Source organism: Aotus nancymaae, unplaced genomic scaffold, assembly GCF_030222135.1.
Source record: "Aotus nancymaae isolate 86718 unplaced genomic scaffold, 86718_ANA_hifiasm-v0.15.2.pri h1tg000014l, whole genome shotgun sequence".
NCBI classification, from domain to species: Eukaryota; Metazoa; Chordata; class Mammalia; order Primates; family Aotidae; genus Aotus; species Aotus nancymaae.
Genome location: NW_026988425.1, coordinates 119,098,526 through 119,122,697, shown reverse-complemented (window position 1 = coordinate 119,122,697; position 24,172 = coordinate 119,098,526).

Below are 24,172 nucleotides of genomic sequence, written 5' to 3'. Positions count from 1 at the left end.
GGAAGAATAGATCTTGAAAACACATAGAACATATCTAGAGTGAGACTTGCATTTTATAGTTTAAGAAACTAGGACCTGGGAAAGGAAGATGATTCCCTCTGTGTCCCAGCAAGGAACCGGCAAAGCAGACAGGTATCCTGATGGCTTTCCTGTCCTGCCTGTATAATATGCGTGTCACTTGTAAAAGTGTACCCACATTTCAAACATAGCGCTATATGCACAAGAATGTTGGCCTTGGTGACCTGGAGTCTCCCTGCTGATGGAGGGCTTGGCCACGGCTGAATGCCTGAAGGTAAATGAATGATTCATGCCTGTCAGCATCTTATGCTCTGACCCACACCTTTTACTTCTGTTCAAACTTCAAGGCATAAAAAAAGGCTCAAGAATAAAGCACTTTCAAGTTTCTGCTCAAGTGCTGTCCTTCACGGCAATTTTGTTTCTGAAATCAGAATAGCACTTCTCAATTGCTGGGCCTTCCGCTGAACTTTAAAGACAGAGAAATTGAAAAATGGATTGCTAATTGCTCCTGTCTTCATTGCTGCTCAACTAGAAATTAAAAGCCTTAGCACTGTGGAGCCAAAGATTATAGATTGTGTACAAAGTGGCACACTCGTAGTTTTCTTCTTTTCAAGAGCGGTTAATTTTCTCCTAGGAGCTCTCACAGCTCACTGTTTTATCCAGCATTAAGGACCCGAAAGCAATTGCACATGTTAAGCTTTGTAAGTGGTATTTATTTGTAATTTTGCTTAAGAGATGAATCAGTTAAGACTTATACAGAACATCAATATGTCTAAACACAGGGTGTCCAGAGGCAATTGCTGTGAATTGGACTAGTGGTTTGGTTCCAATTTTGCTACTGTTCTTACTAATTTCATCTCTGGATAAATAGGGTAAGCTAAGTTCATAGTGCTGCTGAGACATTTTTTCCCCATGATGATGGATAAGAAAGCAGATAGAAATACACTGTCAATGTCTTAATCAGACATTAAACAGATGAAATAGATTAACTCTCGGACTTCCTAACCAAAAATAGTGGGATTGTTTCCTACAACCGACTGAAATGATGGGACAACTAAATTATGTCACTTGGGAAGGACATTTTAAGAAAACAGATCACAATGGAGATAGATGGATGAACAGCAGTGAAGCCGAAGCTGCCACACTTGAGTCTGAAGTCAGGGGTGAAGAAATTAAATAACTTGACTTTGACCCTCATGGTCACCCTTCAAGGCTGGAACAATATGCCCACTTTTCAGGTGAGAAAATCAAGACACAGAAAGGCTGCCCCCATGAATCTCTCAGCTAAGTGTATGAGAGGAGGGTCACTGCAGAGAGGGGACCAGGGAAATGTCTAAGGAGCAGGGAGCCTTTGTGCCGTCACCACGACTTGAAGCATCTGTCACCCTCTATAGAAAATCAGTTGTTGGTTGTTTGAAGAGAGGTGTTGTCCATGATTCCTGTTTAAAAATTTGGGGCCCAGGCAGGTCCCTGAAGCACAGCAGATGTGGGCCTGGGCCCACAGTCCGGGATGGCACTCGGGATGCCTGCCTTTTGCCACCCCTGCCCTCATCTCGGGCCTGCATCTGGCAGGAAGAGTTGATGGCTCTGCCGGTTCATGTGTGCAGTACGTTATATACCAAGGCCCTGGGGGGTGCTGCTGTCCTCCGTGTTACACTCATTCAGTTACCCCAGTTGGCCAGAGCAGGCCCCCGTCCCTCCTCCTGGGCACACAGGCTCATGCATGCTTCCATGTGCTGTGCATTGAAGCCTATAGTGAGAGAATCATAGCAAATCCCAAATACTTGCTTTGGGCTTAGAAAGAGAGAAGAGCCCTTTCACACTGCCCTTGCCCAGCTTGTCTTCCCCAGATTCCCAGAGAACTCATCTGTGGTGTTTGGGCCACAATCCCAGCTAACGATTGTAACCAAAGGGCGCTTCGGTTCTCCATTTACTACTGTCCCTCCTGTGTGTCAACTCCTTAGAAGCAGAGTTTTGTCCATGGTGCAGTCTGGTAACATCACAGCTCTACTGCAAACCACTGCCACCGGCTTCTGCATGATGATTTATTAAAGAAAACAGAAGTGGCATCTCTGGCATTCATGTGCACAGCTTTAAAAAGCTCCAGTGGCTGCACTGCCAAAGTCGAAGGCTCCAGGTGGGCCAGGACTTTTGCAGGAGTTGATTGTGCTGTTTGCTGAGAAAACAAAGTGGGGTGTCATAGGCCCTGGGCCTGGCAGCGGGGCTCTGCAGGGAAGAACCAGCGAGGAGAAGGGCTGCAGAGACTGGCTATCTTCCCAATCTCTCATTTCTACAGCGCCACAGTGATTTTAATTAAATACCCACCCTGACTCAGCAGCAGCTGACAAGCCTATTCGCAGAGCCAGGAGCCTGATAAATAGAGTGTTACTGGAGGTAGTCAAACTTCAAGGCCGCTGCTGGAGCCCGCCAGCCCTGTCTTCTTGCCTGCCAGCGTGCAGTGCCAATGACAGCCACGTCTTCCTCCCCTTCAGTGGGACTCCCCAGGGGTTGCTTGGAGGCAGGCAAGCTGTGCCTTCTCAAAACCTTGTGGAATAGACACTTTCCTGGACTCCACTGGTCTTGGCTGCAAGTCCTTTACAGAACCCTTCACGGAAAAGCTGCTTAATTTACCCTGTAAAGGTTGCTTCTGGTTTTTGCATAGCTGTGGCTGGAAGCTAACTTCTGAGAGCTCTCTGCAGCCCCTGGAGGAACACAGATGAGAACAACTCTTAAAGAGAGGAATCCTGAGTTCACACACCACAGGGCAGAGTCTGGAAAGCCGCAGGCTTTGTGCCAGACCCACGTGGGTTCTGATACAGACTTTTCTGACTCTTACCAGGGTTCCTGGGCTAATTACTCAACTTTCCCAGCCTCAGTCTTCCAATGTAGAAAATAGGGTTAATAATAATATCTATTTAATAGGATGTTAGGAGTATTCATGGAGACAAAAATGGGGCAGAATGCAAGCCTTCAGTAAGTGGCGACTATCATTCCAATGCATGGTATCTAGATAGATGATGGATAAAACCAGAGCCTATGGCAGAGCTGCCAAGACAGAGCAGATGTTTATGAGCACTTGCATCGAGCTACATGGTTTGCACATCATTCTAGGCAACAGGGGAAAAGAGTTTTCTTTTTCCTCTCTCCAAGGAGAGGATTCAAGGTCTCAGTGAGCCTGCCTCAGGCTCTTCTGCTTCAACATGTAATGCAACTGTCTCATAGTGTTTGCCAGCCAGACAAACAGTGTTTGCCAGATTCAATTATTAATCAACAAATTTTTACCCCTTTTCCTCTCTACCTTTAGATGACGAAATTATCTCCTTACCCATTAATGTTGAGCCTGGCCCTGTACTTTTTTTTTTTTTTTTTTTTTGCCAATACCACGTAAGCAGAAGTGACAGTGCCTGAGTCCTGAGTTTGGCCTGAAGGGGCATAGTGAGTTTCTGATCAACATTCTGGAAGTTTCCTACATCTGCCCCTCTAACCTGGGCCCCTAAATGGGGCACATAGCGAAAACATTCAGCCTGAAACAGAGCTGCCATAACCAGCCTTCAAACCTGTCAGCAAAAATAAATGCCTAGTGCTATATGCCAAAAGATTTTTGTAGTTATTTGTTATGCAGTAATAGCTGACTAATTCAGTCTCCTGGGGAACTGGGCAGAAAACAAGACAAGGGTATTATCTATTCTGGGATCTTTAATATATCTGGGGATTCTGCTGTTACTCTGCACCCAGTATTCAACCAAGAAGAAAACTAACCACCATCTTTTTAGGAATAACTCTCTGACTCCCTTCTCTTCTTTTTGCCCATGTTAGGCTAAACAAAAGAGAAAACGGTTAGCAACTATTCTCCAGCTTTCCCATCTTACACCTGAACTTCTACATTTTATGGTCTCTGACTCAACCAGGACAATTTCTCAATGAGGCAAAGGTGGCCATTACTAGCAGCCACATAGAGAAGGGATTAATACTTCAAACTGTTACACAGCTGTGGAAGGGTTCAATGAATTGAAAAGGATAGAATAAGCGCTAAACAAATCCATGATTGATTGATTTATGAATCCAACAAATACTTATCGAGAACCTGCTCTCAGGGTTACTGATATAATACAGGATGCCAAATTAAGTTTGAATTTCAGATGAAAAGCAAATGTTTTTAGTATAAATATGTACCAAATATTACATAGGATATGATCATACTAAAAATTATTTATTGTTTGTCTGAAATTCAAATACAACTGGGTGTTCTGTATTTTTATTTGTTAAGTCTAACATCCCTACTACTGCAATCAAGGTATTGTGTTAGATACCAAGGACAGAGTAGGTAGGAAAGGTGGAAAAGGTTTCAGCTCTCAAAACACTTGTAATATCTTAGATAAGACATGCAATGTATACAAGATTTATATATAGGCGTGTATATAAAACATGAACATAGACATGTATACAAGTTACGTATCATATTAAATCCTATAATATAGGAAGCTGGGTGCTGTGGCCTGCATAGGAGGAGCAAGGTATTGGTACATGGACTGCCTTCACCTCAGCCCACCCCTGTGTCTTCACAGATTGCTCCACAGTCCAGGTGACTAAGGAGGAAAAAAATTCAAACCTGCTTTTTGGATGGCTCTACATGATGTTTTGGCAATTGCCAAAATTAACTGATGTAATGTTAGAGCTTACTCAGGGATGGCCTTGAAAGAAAACGTATGTGTTAGTCTGTTTTCATACTGCTATAAAGACCTGCTAAAGACTGGGTAATTTATAAAGGAAAGAGGTTAAATTGACTCACAGTTCTGCATGGCTGGGGAGGCCTCAGGAAACTTACAATTATGGGTGAGGGCAAAGAGAAAGCAAGTGCCTACTTCACAAGTTGGCAGGAAGGAGAAGAACCAGCAAGATGATGATAAAACCATCAGATCTTGGAAAAACTCACTATCACAAGAACAGCATGGAGGAAACCACACCCATGATACAATTACATCCACCTGGTCTCTCCTTTGACACATGGGGTTGATGAGAATTATAGGGATTACAATTCGAGATGAGATTTGGGTGGCAACACAAAGCTGTTTAACCATATCAACAAATGTTTATGGCTCAGCAATAAATATAGCCACCCATCTCCTTGGCCATTTTGTTTAGGAGAGAGACTGTGATTAATAATTCAGTTAGATTGTCAGAAACTCAGATGAGGCAGTGCTGGAGCATTGCTGACTAGGACTTTTGGAGAAGTGTGTGCAGCTTTTGAAATGACCTTAGGATGTCAAAAATATCTGTATCTTATATGAGGACCCAACAAAGCACTTCCACCACAGAGTGATTTCTTAATAATCAGGAGGAAAAACTGACCCAGGCTGGGAATATCTGTCAGCTTCCTTCCCTGGGCCTCCCAGGGCCAGCCCAATGGGCAGGTGGATATTGGTAGGAATGAAAATGATACAAATGCCTATCAACCTGGATTTAGGTTTGCCAAATCTTTTACTTTGTTTCTTTTGTTTGTTTGAGATAGGGTCTCACTCTGTCACCCAGGCTGGAGGGTAGTGTCATGATCTCGGACCAATGTCACCTTGACCTCCCAGGCTCCAGTGATCCTCCCACCTCAGCTTCCCCTCCAGAGTAGCTGAACTACAGAAAGGTGTCACCATGCCGGTATAGTTTTTCTATTTTTTGTAGAGACAGGGTTTCACCATGTTGCCAAAGCTGATCTCAAACTCCTGGACTCAGGCGATCTGCCTGCCTTGGCCTCTGAAAATGGGGATTACAGGCATGAGCCTCCATGCCCAGCCTCTCTGTTTGCCAAATCGTATCTATCTACTCTATTGTTGAGTAGCCAACTTTCTGACAATAGCAACTAACTACAAGTTGTTAGCATAGTATCTTGGAGAGTCACCTAAGTTCTTAGTGGCTGGTTGATTTCCTCTGCCCTCTTCCACTGTGGAGAGACATCAGTGAAAGAGATACATTCTGAATTTGAATCTGCTCTCCTTTGCAGTCACACTTCTGCATATTATATATTATAGAATGTGTGTGTGTGTGTGTGTGTGTGTGTGTGTGTATTGAAAAACTAGACCCTTAGTGCATGTGATGAACCTTTCCTGGAAGGGAGACAGACTTGCAGAATAAAGAATATGCTCAGAACTGGTTTCCAGTATATCATTTAGTGAATCTCATAGTCATATTACAATGATCCATGACAAGGGATAGAATTGGGATGCAGATCACTTAATTAGATTTAATAACTCGCTAGTAAAATTTTTTTCTCCTAAATTTATGGACTCTGTTGGTCTAAAAGTTTTAGTATTCAGTTACAGAAGGCTCCACTCATGAATACAATGATTTCATGGAATTACATGCTAAGAATGCCATCTGGCCATTTTGAACTCTTCGTGCTATTCAATCAACCAGCCAAAAAAAAAAAAGGGCGGGGCGGGTACTACATGGTTGGCTGGATCATTTAATCCTGCCAACGAGACATGGTGTTGTATTAAGTGGTGGGTGTGAAGGATTATGAATGAAGCACAGGTGTTCCCTTGGGCACTTCTTAGCTCAACCGTGCTGAACATGAGACACTAACAAGCAGGACCACCAACGGCTCATCTCTTCAGGAAGGAAGGATTGAATCACCTCCCTAGGCAAGCATCCCAGATCACTTTGTGTGCTGCTGAAGGCCTAGTGGGTCAGGGACAGTACTGGGCACTGGGGAGAGTTAGATGGATCTGTTAAAGCCTTTAGACCAGTTGCAGTACAAGGATTATGGCCTCTCCAATATTTGTCTCTAAAGTTTGTTTTGTTTCAAAAGTTTCCAAATATTGAGACAGGATCAAGAGAAAACCAAGGCAGAAATAAATGTTATCCATAAAATTTGGATCAAAAACTAGGTGCATTTGCTTAAGTTTGGTTGGAGTTCAGGTGGGGTGGGGTATAAATGAATTTTCAGCATACAAGAGTGTGTTGCAGTAAAGGTGCGAACTTTATTTTGAAAGGTGATTATAAGAAGAGGTGAGGATGAGAATGCGGGGTTGCCAAGAAGGTATACTATATGGAACTTGGTCAATTTTTGCTTCCCAGAATCCAATATCCTTCCCATTTAGAGTCATCTCAGAAGTGTGGGACACATTCCTACTCACACTGGGGAAGCTGAAATGGGGGAGATATTTCTCTTCTCACATCACTAGAGGTAGAAGGAGTACACACATGAGCTGTGCTCAGCCCATCACCAACTGTCACCCAAGGTTCTCAACCTTAAGGGGGCATGACCAAGAAGGAACAGTTAGTGATAATTCGCAGCAGGTGCAGTGGTACAGCTGAATGCACACTGGTGTGGTGATGGGCACTGAGACCCAGCAGCGCCAACTGCTGTTCTGCGGTTTGGGTCCCAGCATACGTGATCGGGCCATGTTATCTCTCAGCTGTTCAGACTCTCTTGACCCCCGGCTGTTTTCTGACTCAGTGTTTTGGATTTCCCTGTCGTTCTGCACCCCAGTAAGGATCCTTGCAGTGAATCTTCTTCTAGTTTAGCAGACCACATTTGATGTCTGTTGTTCATGATCAGTGTTCCTACTTTCAACAAGTGGTTTTGCACAACGAGAAGCTCTGGCACAGCCCTGGGGTGGGTGGGAAAGTGTGGGGAAGACACAGTATCATTGGAGAGATGATCAAGGACGGGTCCAGAGTGTTGGATGCGTCATGTGCAAAAAGCTGAAGTCGTGCATGATGGTGGCAGAATATGGCAGAAGAGGAATATGGTAAACCAGATGGCAAATTCCTCAGAAAAGGAGGGGAAGGAATCCACTGGCTACATTGAAATGAACACAGGCAGACTGTAGAGTAGTTTAGCCAAATCGATCATGTATCAGAGGAACAGACATTTTTTACACGAGGCAGAGAAGTTAGGATGTAGAGCAGGCACCTGAGAGCAAAGAAAATTCATATTCCAGTTTTTTCACTTGACTCCCTTCCGACCTGCTGGCATCTCCCCTCCGGTACAGATTCCGCCTGCGGCTGAGCTGTGCACTTAGTTTTACGCCCCCGCCTCCTTTCTTCCTTTAATCGGAAACATTTCTACAGCCTTTCTTTGTCTTATAAACATGCCTTTAAAAAGTTACACTGAAGTAACACAAGTGTAAGGCTCAAAACTAAAAAATGTAGATAACCACCAAGGGAAAAAAAATCACGGATAAGCTCAGACCTCAGGTCAGGGAAGTGAACATCGCCCCACTTTCCTGCTCTCCTGGGGAATACCCGATATGTCAATCCCACCTGTCTTTTGTCTTGTTTTCTACTCTGTGCTGCTTTTCCCCCAAAGACAGCTTCACACTGCTCCTTTCCATCATGTGTGTGTGTGTAAATCTGTGAATCTGCTTCTGCAACCACAAAGCCCTATGCAGGTTTAAAGTACTCTTAGCTATGTTATTCAGCTAGAAAATGGGACTGTGTGAATCTATTTTTCCTGCTGTTGTGTTGCTCATTTCTCTGACTGCCTCTTCTTACTTATTCCTCTTTATTCTGTCAGATCAGAGACTCTTCTCTGTGTCCCCAGAGCCCTGTAATTGTGCCTTATTGAATCACACTGCCATTATCTGTTTATAGGTCTGAATCTCACCAGATTGAGATGCTATCGACGCTAGGACTATGTCTTATATCTCTTTTTATCCTTGGCTCCAAGTGCATCCTTGCTACGTAGTAGTCAGTTAATAAGGAGGTATGGGAGGAATTAATTTGACTGTATTTAAATACATTTCTGGAGGATGCAATGTTATATCGGAAATGACTCAGTGTTGGTTTGCAGGTAAATTATTGAGTCTCAGCTTCTGTATAACTTAGAAGAACACTGGCTCATTGACGACATTGCACTTGTTCAATTATCTACAAATTATTAAATCCACTTAGGACCATGGTTGACACAATGGTATCTAAGTGAAAACAGAGTAATTAATGGAACAAAATCACATGTAGGAAGAAAATTCAATCTTGTTTAAATTAAAACAGATGAAAAAACTGGTGTAAGTTGGAGCACCAGATGGTATCAAGACATTACACTAATTTTCTATTCACGTATTCAATTATAGTTTAAATAAAAACTAATATGGCTAATTTATCTCATGGAGTTTGTATACACCATCTGATTTTACATTCCCACAGTGTCCCTCAATCTCACGCTGCATGGTGGTTAAGCAAGCAGGGTGGGATCTGCAGGGTATCCAGAGCGGGTGCTGGCTCCTGTGGGCACCAGGAGTGAGGTATCACAGGGCTGGACGTCAGTGCTGAGTTCTGCTTCCCCAGGAGTGCAGTTGCCAGATACAATGCAAAATACCCAGCCAAATTTGAATTTAAGAAGAACAAAGAATAATTTTCTAGTACAAATATGTCCCAAATATTGCATGAGACACATACTAAAGAGCTATCCACACAGTTTACCAAGTACTTTCCAGTGCATTTCTTTACTCTTTGCAACAGATCCACAAACCAGGGCCTCAGATGCAGTGGGAAAGAAGTGGAGGCCCAGAAGGAAGGATGCCCCGGTGAAGCTCTGCCATTCCCAGCACTATAGTGTTCTGCAGCCGCCCGCTAGGACCTCCCAGAGGAGCCAAGAGCGGGTAGGGTGGGGAAGTGGAACAAGGCCCTCTGACCCTCTCCTAGCACTGGAAACTGATGAGAACAGACTCTCCTTCCAGGCCAGGCCTAGAGACAGGTTAACATAAAAAATGGGGAGAAATCCTGTTCGTCATGGCTCTGAGACACTATGCAAAATAAATCTCTGCACCTGCTTTGTGGTGTCAGAAACTACTTTAAAATTGAAGGAGGGAAAGGCATATGTGAAAATTTTTGAGGTTTTTTTTTTTTTTTTGAGACAGAGTCTTGCTCTGTCACCCAGGCTGGAGTGAAATGGCATGAACTTGGCTCACTGCAACCTCTGCCTCCTGGGTTCAAGTGATTCTCCTGCTGCGGCCTCCCAAGTAGCTGGGATTACAGGCATGTGCTACCAGGCCCAGCTAATTTTTGTATTTTTAGTAGAGATGGGTTTCGCCATGTTGGTCAAGCTGGTCTTTTTTTTTTTTTTGAAGAAAGAAAGAAAGAAAAAAAAGAATGAGAAGAGGAAGAAAAAGGAAGAGAAAGAGAGAGAGAGAATGGGAGTATTGCTTTCTTGCTAGAATGCAGTTTAGTAATGGGTATTGAAAACCTCTTTTATACCAATAATTATACTTAATGATGTAGACAGGAAGGAATAAGGGAAGAAAATAATAAACAAGCAGCCAACCAATATTTCATTTAAACCTATGAAATGCTATGTGATTACTGAGGAGTGATTTACTTCCAATTATGTAGTCACTTTTGGAATAGGTGTGAGGTGGTAATGTATGTTTTGTGTGTTTGAAGTGGAGAGTTCTATAAATGTTTATTAAGTTTACTTGTTCTGGGTCTGAGTTCAAGTCCTGGATGTCCTTGTTAATATTCTGTCTCATTGATCTATAAAATCATTAGCTCTTCTTGTTACATTGATCCTTTTGCCATTATGTAATGTCCTTCTTTGTCTCTTTTGCTCTTTGTTGCTTTAAAGTCTACTTTATCAGAGGCGAGAATTGCATCTTCTACTTTTTGTTTGTTTATTTTTACTCTGTTTGGTTGGTAAATCTTCCTCCTTCTCTTTGTTTTGAGTCTTTGTGTATCGTTGCATGTGAGATGGGTCTGGATGCAGCATACCAATGGGTTTTGGCTTTTTATCCAATTAGAATATATGTAAGTTTAATACTGGCATTTGATGCTAGCTGGCTGTTTTGCCCATTAGTTGGTGTAAATTTTTCACTGTGTTAATGCTCTTTGCTTTTTGATATATATTGGTTGTTCCTTTATATGTATAGTGCTTCTTTCAGAAGCTCTTGTAAAGCAGGCCTGGTGGTGGTGAAGTCTCTAAGTACTTGTTTGTTTGCAAAAGATTTAATTTTTCCTTCGCTTATAAAGCTTAGTTTGGCTGGATATGAAATTCTGGGTTGAAAGTTCTTCTCTTTAAGGATGTTAAATATTGGCCCTCACTCTTTTCTGGCTTGTAAGGTTTCTGTTGAGAGATATGCTGTCAGTCTGATAGGCTTCCCTTTATGGGTAACCTGACCTTTCTCTCTAGATGCCCTTAGAATTTTCTCCTTCATTTCAACCCTAATAAATCTGGCGATTATGTCCCTTGGGGTTGGTCTTCTTGAAGAATATCTTTGTGGTGTTTTCTGTATCACCTGGAGTTGAATATTACCCTGCCTTGCTAGGTTGGGAAAGTTTTCCTGAATGATATCCTGAAGAGTATTTTCCAACTTGGATTCATTCTCTTCGTCACATTCAGGTACACCTATCAAACGTAAATTAGGTCTTTTCACATAGTCCCATATTTCCTGGAGACTTTGCTCATTCCTTTTTATCCTTTTTTCTCCAATCTTGTCTTCTCATTTCATTTCACTGAGCTGGTCCTCGACTTCTGATATCCTTTCTTCTGCTTGATCAATTCGACTGTTTAAACTTGTGCATACTTCGCGAAGTTCTCGTGTTGTGTTTTTCAGCTCCATCAATTCACTTATATTCCTCTCTAAATTGTCCATTCTCGTTAACATTTCATCAAACCTTTTTTCAAGGTTCTTAGTTTCTTTGCATTGGGTTAGAACAAGGCTGGTCTTGAACTCCTGATCTCAGATGATCTGCCCACCTTGGCCTTCCAAAGTTCTGGGATTGCAGGCATGAAAAAATTCAAATTCTTAACAGATAGCTAGCTTCAAAATCCAAATAAAAATATAATAATTTTAAAAGACAGGACTCAGTAAAAGTTTAAGTGACATAAATCAGATACCTTCCTGCTGTGGTGGGTGCCTATGGTAGTGATGGAATCAGAAGCAGAAGACACAGGATTACTCACAGTGGGACACGATGCTGTTGAGAGCCATGAAGGAGCACAGACCACAAAGACAAGGCACTGACCATCTCCCCTTATCAAACATTTTTTCCCTTGTTTAGTAAACTTTAAGTTCAGGGGTACACGTGCAGGTTTGTTATATAGGTAAACCCATGCATGTTACGGGGGTTGATTGTACAGATTGTCACCCAGCTAGCAAGACTGTACCCATTAGCTGTTTTTCTTTATCCTCTCCCTCCTCCTACCATCTACCCTCTGGTAGGCCCCAGTATATGTTGTCCCCCTTTATACGTCTATGTGTTCTCATTATTTAGCTCCTACTTTTAAGTGAAAATATGTTGTACTTGGTTTTCTGTTCCTGCATTAGTTTGTTAAGGATAACGGCTTCCAGCTGTATCCATGTTGCCACAAAGGATGTAATCTTGTTCATTTTTATGGCTGCATAGTATTCCACAGTGTGTTTGTACCACATTTTCTTTATCTAGTCTACCATTGATGGGCATTTAGGTTGATTCCATGCCTTTGCTATGGTGAATAATGCTGCAGAGAACATACACATGCATGTGTCTTTCTGATAGAATAATTTCTATTCCTCTGGGTATTTACCCAGTATAACGGAATTGCTGGATCCAACGGCAGTTCTATTTTCAGAGCTTTGGGGAATCACCACACTATTTTCCACAATGGTTGAACTAATTTACACTCCCACCAACAATGCATAATCGAGCCTTTTTCTCCACAACCTCACCAGCACCTGGTATTTTTTGACGTCTTATTAATGGCCATTCTAACTGATGTGAGATGGTATCTCATTGTAGTTTTCATTAAAATGCAACATTTTCTAAAAGGAGGCCATAGGATTAAGAAGGAAGAACATGGGCTTCCAGGTTAAGCAGACCCAGATTCACATTTGGTCTCTCCCACTTAATATCTGTGTATTTCGATGAGGAACATATGGTGGCTGAACGTCCTCTTTGATGAGATTAGGCTATAGTATCATCCTTGGGAGTGTACTCATGTCTCAGTTTACTCTGAAATGCATCCCCCAAACAAGACAGACCAATACATGGAAAGAGGGATAGACAGATCTATCAATATGTGATCATGCAAGATGTCAATGGCATAATAAATCTGAGTGGTTGGTATACAGTGTTGGCTGTAAAATTCATTTGTCTTTCCTGTACATTTCAAAATAATCAAAATACCCATCTGAGTTGATGTGAGAATTAAATAGGATGGCATACAGGTGCTTGAAACCTGGTATCTCAAACTTCTGTGTTTTTTCAGTGGCACACAGAAGTGTCTCTTGTCACTCATTGAAGGAGTCTGATAACATTTTGTAGAAGTGATGGGACGCAGGTCCTTTCATAGTCCCTGCTCCCCTCCTAATTCCAGCCCCTATGTTTGTTCTGCATCACAGAAAAAAGTAGAGATGCTTACTGGATGGCAAGATAGAGGTTAGAGTAAGAGTAAGAAGCTTATCTCACTTTGGGCAAATCTTCCCTTTGTAAGTGTTATTAAACTTGAAAAAAAATGAGATGCCTTAGAATTAGCCCAAGAAGAAGCACAAACTGCCAACAGTGATAACTCTAAAAGCAAGGCTGTGTAGATAAATCCACTTGGGACAAAAAGTTGTACTTAACTAGCTGAGGTCTCTGCTCGTTCTCCAGTTCACCCCATCTATCCTCCTTAAGGAAGTTATGGCAAATAAGCGTTTCCTGTATCTAGTTTGCACTGTGGAGAAAACAAAAAAGTGAATATGAAATGTAATGATTAGTTTCAGTAAAATGTCTGTTTTTCCTATCATCAAAATTTTCTCTGATTCTTGCAAAATAATATAATCAGCAACATGTTTAATTCCTTAAAGTTTAGCAACACATAGCTTATTTTTAATAACATCCAAAGCTCCTTGGGGAAACAGCTGATTCTAGGGCAAAAATAATAGGAAATGAGGATCTAGTTAAAAGGACACAGCAGCTAAATCGGAGGGGCTTCCACTAATCAAATATGGAACAATTTGAGCAACAGAATTAATAAGTAGAGTAACTCATAGAATAAAATAATAACCCATGAGTCCTCACTGAGATAAATGTGTAAATAAATGTTGCAGAAGTAAAACACTTTCTTATGGAAGTATTCCAACTAAATGCAGAATAAATGATGGGATTAGAATATTGCCATTTGGCACCCACTATAGTAATAATTATTTTAGATAAGAATCTTCAAGGATGCTAAAACTAGTGGACAAAAGTATGATCAGAAATGGCACATGTACCTAGTCTCAAAGTGTCTCCTCACAAGACACCTGATAATTCCAAGGGAAGCCACAACTTTCCAGGGGAGAACCCTGCAAGATGTTACCTTAATCTATTGATCAAAGTTGTAGCACCAATTGTCTTAGTTCAGGAAGCTTAACAAAATGGCATAGACTGAACGACTTATAAACAACAGAAATGTATATCTTGCAGTTCTGGAGGCTGGCAAGTCCAAGATTAAGGCACCAACAGAATTAGTGTCTGGTGCGAGTCCATCCACTTCCTCCTTCATAGATGGCACCTTCTTGGTGTGTCCTCACATGGTGGAAGGAGTGAGGGAACTTCCTGGAGTCTCTTTTATGAGGGTACTAATCCCATTCATGAGAGGTCCATCTTCATGACCTAATCAACTCCCAAAGGACCTACTTCCTAATACCATCACCTTGGAGTTAGGATCTCAACTTGTGAATTTGAGGGTGGGTACAAATATTCACTCTATAGCACCAGTAATGGGAGAAATCATCATCATGTGCCTCCTGATATCATGCACTAGGAAGAACACAAGACCACTTCCATGATAGTCCGGACAAAAGAGCATACCATGAATCTTAAACAGAAGGAAGCGTTAGACAAAGCCAGTTTGGGGGAAATTCCACTAAATACTTGTATGTTGTTCAAATTTGTCAATCATAAAAGATAAAGACCAGAGAACATATTGGATTAAAGAAACCTAAGTAGACATCACATGTAGATGTAGTGTGTGATTCTGAATTGGATCCTGGACGAGACAAGCTCTTACTTTGCCATATAGAACATTAGTGGAACAATAGCAGAAGTTTTAATATTTGTAGATTAGCTAATATGACTCTATTAAAGTTAAGTTTCTGATTTTGATAATTATGTTAGAGAATATTGTTTTTAGGAAATACGCACTGAGGTACCTAGAGATGTAGCAGTATAGTTCTACTTTTTCTCAAACTGCTCAGAAAAAAAAAAAATTGAATAGATACTAAGACACACACACACACACACACACACACACACACACACACACACAGTGAGAATCAAGCAAATGTGTTAAGATGGTAACACTTGAGGAACCAAGGTAAGGGTTATATGGAAATTCTAAGTACTATTTTTGCAACATTTCTTGAAGTCTAAAATTATGTCAAAATTAAAAAATTTAAAATAGGAAAATACTCTTTTTCACAAAAAAGTATATATTTGTAAGTTCTTAAATTAGTCTTTAAAATCACATTAGATATTTGGTTGGTACAAAAGTAATTAAAGTTTTTGCCATTACTTTTAATATGTTTTAAATTTCCCCAAATTTCTAATTGTTTGCCTCCAAACTGGCCAAAAAAAAGTCTGAATTTCTCATGATTTCTGAGTTTTTGAGAAATTTACCTTTCTTACCATTAAAAAAACCCAACTTTTTATAGAGCATTGATTTACTCTGATGGATGACCAAAATTCAAAGTCAAATTAAAATTCCCACAGAGTTCAAGATGAGCCCCCTTGTGACATTATGCAACATACTGATGTTGTTGTGAAAGGATTTCACTGCACCTGAGCACTGAAGTTTCAATTTCCTTCAACACATCTGTGTGACCCTCTAAAGATTGTCATCTTGCATTGTGGTTGTTTCACAGACTTTCCCTTAATTCCCCACCCCATTCCCACTACTTGAGGACTTAGAACTTGGGTTTTCACATTGTCTCCACTGAGCCTAGCATAGTATTTAAAATTTGGAGTGCTAAAAATGGTATTTGTTACGATCTCACATTTTTTACAGCTTTTCACAAAAATATCCCCTTAAATGTCTACATGTCGTGTTTACTCACAGAGCTATTCCTTGAGGAAAGGGTACTTGGATTTACTGAACGCCCACCACGTCAGACTCTGCAAATTTGCCATCTAGATCAGTCCTTAATATTTCCATATGATTGTAGGTATTGGTATGCTCACTTGCCAGATGAGAAAATTGAAGTTCAAAACATTTTAAAATTGCTGAAGCTTATGTGGTAAATAAGTTGCAGAGCTAGAATTTTAACTCAGACTAGTCTAATGCCAAAACCCATGTATTTCTCCTTGATTATCATCAGTAACTCTATTTCAATCAATTATTCTATTTCACCATTTAGACAAACAATCCCATTGAACAGGCTTCCACTTGTACAGCTGGTCCTTACAGATGCTTCCTTCTGTTCCCCTGCAGAATTGATGGAGGGGAGATGGAAAATAAAAACACAATTATGGAAGAGTAAATTGAAAATGAAGCTCATAGCCATTTGGAATTAGGAAATAAGGCAGTTGCTTATTGGCATGCTTTCTATAATATCTGCATTGGAAAATAATTTATAGGAATATGTTCTCTCATATTTTATCATTGGAAGGAAGTAAGAGAAAAACTCCAAGAAGGACTGAGAGGCACCTGGTCCTGGATTCACATTAGGTATCATTTATCAGAACAGCTGGTTTGTTCCAAAACAATGACAGCCCAGGCTGCTGCTTTCCCTCAGTACCTGATACCCCTTCTTCACGGTTTAGCAGAAAATAGAAGCTTTGATGTTGGGAACTGCGCACCTCAGAGCTGCTAGCATGAATAGCAGGACTGCAGCTCACTTAGTCCCAAGCACTAATGCTCTTTGCTTCCTTCTGACATGGCCACATATCAGGACAGGCAAATGCTCCAGGGTCTCCAGAAAGAGTTGGGTCATTCATCCACCAAGAATGAGAGAAGCCATACATACAAATGAAGCATGGGAAAATAATAATAAAAGAGAACAGCTAATAATTAATAGATGTTTACCTGCTTTAGAAGCAAAGAAGAACTTGATGCAAGACCTTGGAGGATACAGAATTGTTGACAAGAAAAATGCTCCTTGACACCCTGTCATCACATATTCCATGACACAGCCTAGGAAGGTCATTGGCAAACATCTTTAGAGAGCAATCTGGAATCCTCCAAATAACCCACTCACCTTGGGAGAGAGTTTCTGTAGCTAAATGGTAGTTACCTGGTTTGTAGTCTTGGGAGACGAAAGGCTCCTTCATTGGCCAAATAATAGCTAGTGATCACAGGCATCACCATATGGAGCAAAAGAACCACCAAGCTGAGCCCTGTCCAAATTCATGAGCCACAAAATTGTAAAATATACAGCTGACCCTTACAGCATGGGTTGTAATTGCTCAGGTCTACATTTACATGGATTTTCTTCTGCTCTGCCATCCCTGAGACAGCAAGACCAACTCTTCCACGTTCTCCCCTCCTCAGCCTACTCAATGTGAAGACGATGGAGATGAAGACTTTTATAATGATAACTTCCACTTAATGAATAGTAAATATATTTTCTCTTCCTTATGATTTTCTTACTAACATTTTATTTAGCTTATTTTATTGCAAGAATGCAGTATGTAATACATACAACATACAGAATATGTGTTCTTCAGCTATGTTGTTGGTAAGGCTTCTGGTCAACAGTGTGATATTAGTAGTTAAGTTTTGAGGGAGTCAAGTATTCATGGATTTATAACCAAGATGGAGGTTGGTTCCCCAACCCCCTTATTGTTCAAGGGCCAAGTGTAACAGAATATTTTTTTTATTTGTATGCAAATCTTCAACTGTTGCTGTGTTAAACACTTGAATTTGATGAAAGTTTGTTACAGCAATAGATAACAGGAACACTGGGCCTCAGTGTCCCTATCTGTAAAACAAAAGGGTTCGCCTTCATGCACTCCAAGAGTCCTTACAATCCTAAAGAATCCCTTGAATGCACTTTTTATTCCTTTTACCTAATACATAAATTTTTGCTAAAGTGATTCTGTGTTATTCCTTCTAGTGTACAAATTGCAGTGAGAAATATATTTTTGAGCTACTGCGTTGGCCCTGAGTGTTTACTATAGAATTGAAATGTTTCACCAGATGGGAGCCTCAGCACGTACCGTGTAAGTGGGGTCCACTCTACCAGCATGCAGGGCACCCTCGCTTATAGTGTTAGACTCTCATTCAGAACTCTGCTAGCAACAACAGTAAAACCAGGATGCCAAAAGCGTCCCCCTCTCTCACTAAGAAACTGGTAGGAGGCAAAGAAAAGCCATTTCAAAAATGATGAAATGAGAAAATGTACAAAATGGAAAAAAATCCACAAATAGAAGTATATTTCTCCTACATTCAATTTTCCTTAATAAGATCTTTAAGGGCTGTCATTTACAAATTTATCTCAGCCATCTTTGAACCTATTTACATTTTCACCATCTTGAGAGAACAGGCTTCATATCATCTTTATATTTATTTGTCCTAAATTTACCTTCTTTAAGCTAGTGGTAATCTACCACCTCTTTCTCTTTGTATAACTAGGTTGAGCAAATCCAAAAATCTGAGTTGTGAAACAAAATACACTGAAAATTAGCCATGTCAAATCCTCTGTAAAGTGAATTATAATATAAAAAATGCATAAAATTTGAATAGGTAGCGTTTTCCCATCAAACAGATACCCATGAAAATCTTTCAGGAAAATATCACACAAAAGATGAAAGAAGGAAACTTGTTTCTAGCATAAAGGGTCACCTGGTTATGATTTTAGATTGTACAGTGGAAAGGACTTAGTGATAAGAAAATCTGGGAGGGAGCTGTGTTTCATTTCTTACTCTCCATAACTCTTTTTAATTTTTTATTTTTTTTGAGATGGAGTTTTGCTCTTGTTGCCCAGGCTGGAGTGCAATGACACGATCTCGGCTCACCACAACCTCCACCTCCCAGGTTCAAACGATTCTCCTTCCTCAGACTCCTGAGTAGCTGGGATTACAGGCGCCCACCACCACACCCAGCTAATTTTTTATTTTTAGTAGAGATGAGGTTTCTCCATGTTGGTCAGGCTGGTCTCAAACTCCCGACCTCATGTGATCCACCCGCCTCAGCCTCCCAAAGTGCTGGAATCACAGGCATGAGCCACTGTGCCTGGCCTCTATAACTCTTTGAAAATTTCCCTGACTACTCCACCACCCTAAGACAACATGATTGTACAGGGAGGACACCCTCCTTGTTAAGACCGTGGCCCAGGTAGCCAGCTTGTTTGGATTACATTCTGCTCCCCCATGGAAAGCTGTGTGACTATGGAAAAGGTGCTTAACTTATCTGTGCTTCATTTTCTTTATCTGTAAAATGTAGAACTAATGTTGCCTACTGCATGGTGTTTTCATAAGGTTTAAATACATAAAGCTCTTGGTATGTATCTTGGTAGTACCATAAAAGTATTATCTGTTATGATGATAGTCATATACTAAATAGATATTCTTTTTTTCTTCTTCTTCTGCAAGTTTTGCAATAAAAACGAAGCTCTACTCCATTCTGGTTCCAAAGAGGCTACACTTGTGCCATGCAAATAAAAATTGCTACACATACATAGAGGCTAGTTTGATTGTTGACAAAGTAAATAGCTATTGCTTTACTTTAAGGCATTTATTAATGTCTTAAAAGTAGAAAAGTCTTTGGACAAAAGGAAGAGCTTCCAGGTTGCTATGCTTAATAAGACAAGGGAATCTGATGCATTCTTTCCTGGGAGTCTTTAAGAAGAGAGTGCATAATTACGTGTCCTGGTTGCTATTTAGGAAGTTACCTAACAAGCATATGGCAGCATGTATTTGGAGAAAGAATGGCACTGAATGGCAGCTGGACAAGGTGTTTTCTAGGCTATTCTTCCAACTCATGAATTCTTATGAGGTCCTGAAAATGTAAAGCACATGGCGTATTTCATTTCTCTGTAGGTAAAGCTTCATTTCCTTTAGGGTCTCCTTGGTTCGTTTCACTGACAATGACCCACTGTTGGAGGGCTAACAGCCAGTCATCTGGCACTGCAGGGCCAGCCACTTGCAGAACACCAGGAGGACCTGAGCCCTCTGGCCTAGGGCTGTGCCCAGAGGTTTAGGACCCAAGCTTAGTTTCTGAGGCCTGTGGACCACACAGCAAGCTGTTGTCAGCCAGTGTTAACTCACAGCCCTCAGCAAATGCCATCATGACCAGCCCTTATCTCCTAGACCCTCCCTGGAATTTGCCTCCTGACATTTCCTCAGCTTCCTGTGTCTGTGCTTGAGGGTGTTCTTTGGCTGCCAAGTGTGCTCAGTCTATGCTAGGGACTGGGGTGAACTTCACGTAACTAGGGAAAAGATGTGGTGAAAAAATGCCCCAGCTTCCTTGCCACTGTGTTAATGGGCTGAATGTTTGTTTCCCACGCAAAGTATATGCTGGCTCTCAAATCCCCAGTGTGGCTGTATTTGGAGATAGACCCTCTAAGGAAGTAATTAAGGTCAAATGAAGTCATGGAGTGGAACCCTGATTCAATGGATTAGTGTCCTTATAAAAAGAAAGCTTGAGCTGGGTGCAGTGGCTCATGCCTATAATCCCAGCATTTTGGGAGGTTGGAGAAATTGCTTGAGTGGTTGGAGGACTGCTTGGGAGGTTGGAGGATTACTTGAGGCCAGAAGTTCAAGACCAGCCTGGCCAACAAAGTGAGACCTCCATCTCTACAAAATAATTTAAAAATTAGCCAGCCATAGTGGGTCATACCTGCAGTCTAAGCTACTTGGGAGGCTGGTGGGGAGAATCCCTCAAGCCAGGAGTTGGGGTCTACAGAAGCTATGATCCTATGATCATACCAGTGCCCTCCAGTTTGGGTGACAGAGTGAGACTCTCTCTCTTAAAAAAAGAAGAAGAGAGCTGCAGAGTTCTTGCTCTTTCTCTACATGGACATGCACCAGGGAAAGGCCAAGTGAGGACACAGTAAGAAGGCAACAGTCAGCAAGTCAGGACAAGAACCCTTATCAGAAACTGAATTTGCCAGTACCTTGATCATGGATATGGTTCCACAACTGTGGAAAAAATACATTTCTGTTCTTACGAAGAAGATCTCAAGTTTAGGCTTTAGGAGGCCTTGAACATTATGGAGTATCATTGAAGGCATCATGTGAAGGGCCAAGTGTGTTTGTGGATAGGAGAAGGGGGAAGACCTTTGATAGGGCCCACAGGTGGACCTCAGATTTTCTTTGCCAGATACGATACACCACCTTCATCCACTCTCTGACCTCTTTTGGATGAGAATGAATTATATAGAACCACATTTCTCCCATGTAGAAACAGCCCAAATCCCCGTTTGGGCTGGTCTCAAACTCCTGGCCTCAAGTGATGCTCTGTCCTCCCAAGCAATCCTGCAAATGTGGTTCTATATAATTTATTAATTGTACATAATTACTCTGTGCAGCAAATTACAGTAATTCACTGTATACCAGGGAAGTAAGTGCTCTTGAAGGTCTTTCCAACTCAGGGGTTCTAGGATTTCATCATAAGACTAACCTTCATTTACAGATGACATCATAACCCCTGGAAGGGAAGGCTCATGGGCTTACTGAGGGTTGGTTTCTGAAGGTGACACTTCCAACGTGGAATGGCGGTTGGAGTCCCAAGTAGAAGGGCTTGTCTGTTGGCACCTATGGAAGGTGAACTCGCCTGCCTCAAGCTTGGCAGTTGGTCCCTGTACCCTGTTGTCATGGCTCTGGATTTACTGTTTTGAGCACGCAAACATAATTTTCTAAGAAAGTCAATGGGTTTACATTATTTAACAGCATGTGTGATGCGCTGTTTGTGAGGGAAATGTGAAATCCTGTAACAAGTACCTTTCTCAAGAAAATGGGTGATTTTGATCTCCATCATATGAGGAGCCTGGGCTAACTTCCCTGCCAAGCATATTTTTCCAGAGCATTAATCTGGTATAAATAACTGAAGTCAATCTCCAGAACCACCTTGGTCCTCATAAATTTTATTTGCATAATTCATCAATTAAAAATATTGGAGGATAAATAAATTTGTTATTGCAGAACACATTCTCTTGACTCTCCATAAAATTATATCCTATAAACTTCAGGCTTAACTGGGCTCAGAACAAATTTTCTAGTCCCCTGTATATGCTACAAAAAGGAATCTTCATTTTTCATGCATCCCTTTTCTGTAGATACTTTGTAGACTAACAGACCTAGGTTTGCATTCTTGTTTCATGTACAACTTTGAAAAGGTATTTCAACTCTCCAAACATTAATTCTCTCATCTAAATATTGGTAACACACACACACACACACACACACACACAGTCTTATAATAATAATTACTATTGCTAGAGGTTGTTGTAAAAAATAATAAGAAAATGTATGTAAAGTGCCTAGCAAAATCATCCCATAATTGCCACTTTTAGTATGTGTCTGTCATTCTTTGTCCATGAAGCATCCATATTCCATTTGTATATTTAAGTAGTTCCCTACCTTTTTCATTTTGATGGGAAACAGAAACTGACAATTTCAGATACCAACTTTCCCAAGATCCCTTGCAGTGAGGCCCAGGCATCTGACACCAGTTAGCCAATCAGATACACATACCCTAGGCCTGACCAATCAGATGCATCTGTTCAGACTTGACCCAGAGGATTGTACTGCAAATAAGCAGGACACTGGAAAATCCTTCCACAGGGCTAAACTGGTAGCAGAAACACCTGGCTTACTGGGGCATCAGGGGCAGCAATGTCAGCTGTAGTATCTGGTGACCTGTGCTTGGTGTAAGCAGTGATGTTCTCACTGTAATAAGTTGTAAGCCATTATTTGGGCTGTGGTCCTGGCAACATGACTTTCTGCCCACTTTTCAAACCCAGTTCTCCAGTCTTTCTGTTAAGACTATATGTAACTCTATCCCTGTTACTTTTAACTGCCTACACAGCTATGTGTGGGCTACTTGATGCAGACGCCTTTCTGTAAACATACCTAAAAGCATGGCTTTAGCCCCAGAGTTTGATAAAGAAAACCAAAATGTAGGTTGAGGATGATAAACCCTTCACCATGAAAATGTTTTTCAAGCAGAAAATTACAAAGGGTAAATGACAAACATGATCATTGGTACTTGAATATCAATCTTTTTTACTAAGGACTCAATGAATTTCTGGTCACAGTAGCTGAAATATTTAATCTTCACTTGATCTTGGTCCTCTCCACCATTCCTCACCTTTTACTTCACACTCGTATGCTTCAGCGTCCATCACCAGCCCACACTCCAATTGATCTGTTTTGTGTGGGGCTGTGCTGGGGCTCAGTTGTTCTTTGTAGTAGGTAGAGCTGATTCATTAATTGCAAGGCATTCTCAAGGGCTGTTGACAGTTGCTCTAAATTCAGTATGTTACACCTGGTCAATTACATTTCTCTTGCTATAACTTGGTGTATATCTATTCACCTTTGCCCAAACCCATAAAAATGTTGAAATGCTAAAGTTTATCGTCTAAGAAGTGCAAAAGCACCCTGATAAAGATTGCCGCAAAACGTCTGCTTAAGCCTGGCAAGCTAGTTCGGGTATCATATCTCTGGTGGCCCATAAAAGTAAGTGAGTCTTATTATCAATGAGAGTTTGAGGAAACAGATCAGAAACGCTTGCACAGTACACCTGAACTCAGATTTTATTTGCCTTTTATGTTTCTAGCTTTAATGTCTTGGCTCCATGACCTAAACTTTATTTTTATTTGCAGGATATGATACAGTGAATTTATGAAGACACATGCACATGTATGCGCGCGTGCACACACACACACACACACAGTCTTATAGATTTTATCAAATCTCTTCCACTTAAAAAATAACAATGAATTATAAACTATTTCAGATATACAAAGAGGTATAAAGAGTTATATAGTACACACATACATGCATCTACATGCCTCGCTTTCCTTTTTGCCTTTTCCATGTAATTGTGGATTTAGCCAAACTTTCCCTGGCATTTAAAGCAGGCATTTCACTTAGAAACTGCAGATTCGCTTGCTCTATTATTTTTAGCAAGGATTTTATACTATAGCTTAAAAGCTCCACTGAAACCTGTGTTGCCTTTCCTAGAGAGGGAAAAATATTTGAGAAATTCAGATTAGTGATTTAAAACTTAAAGTAAACTTGGAGGTCAATGAATAAACAGAGCTATCTCCATACTTAGTAC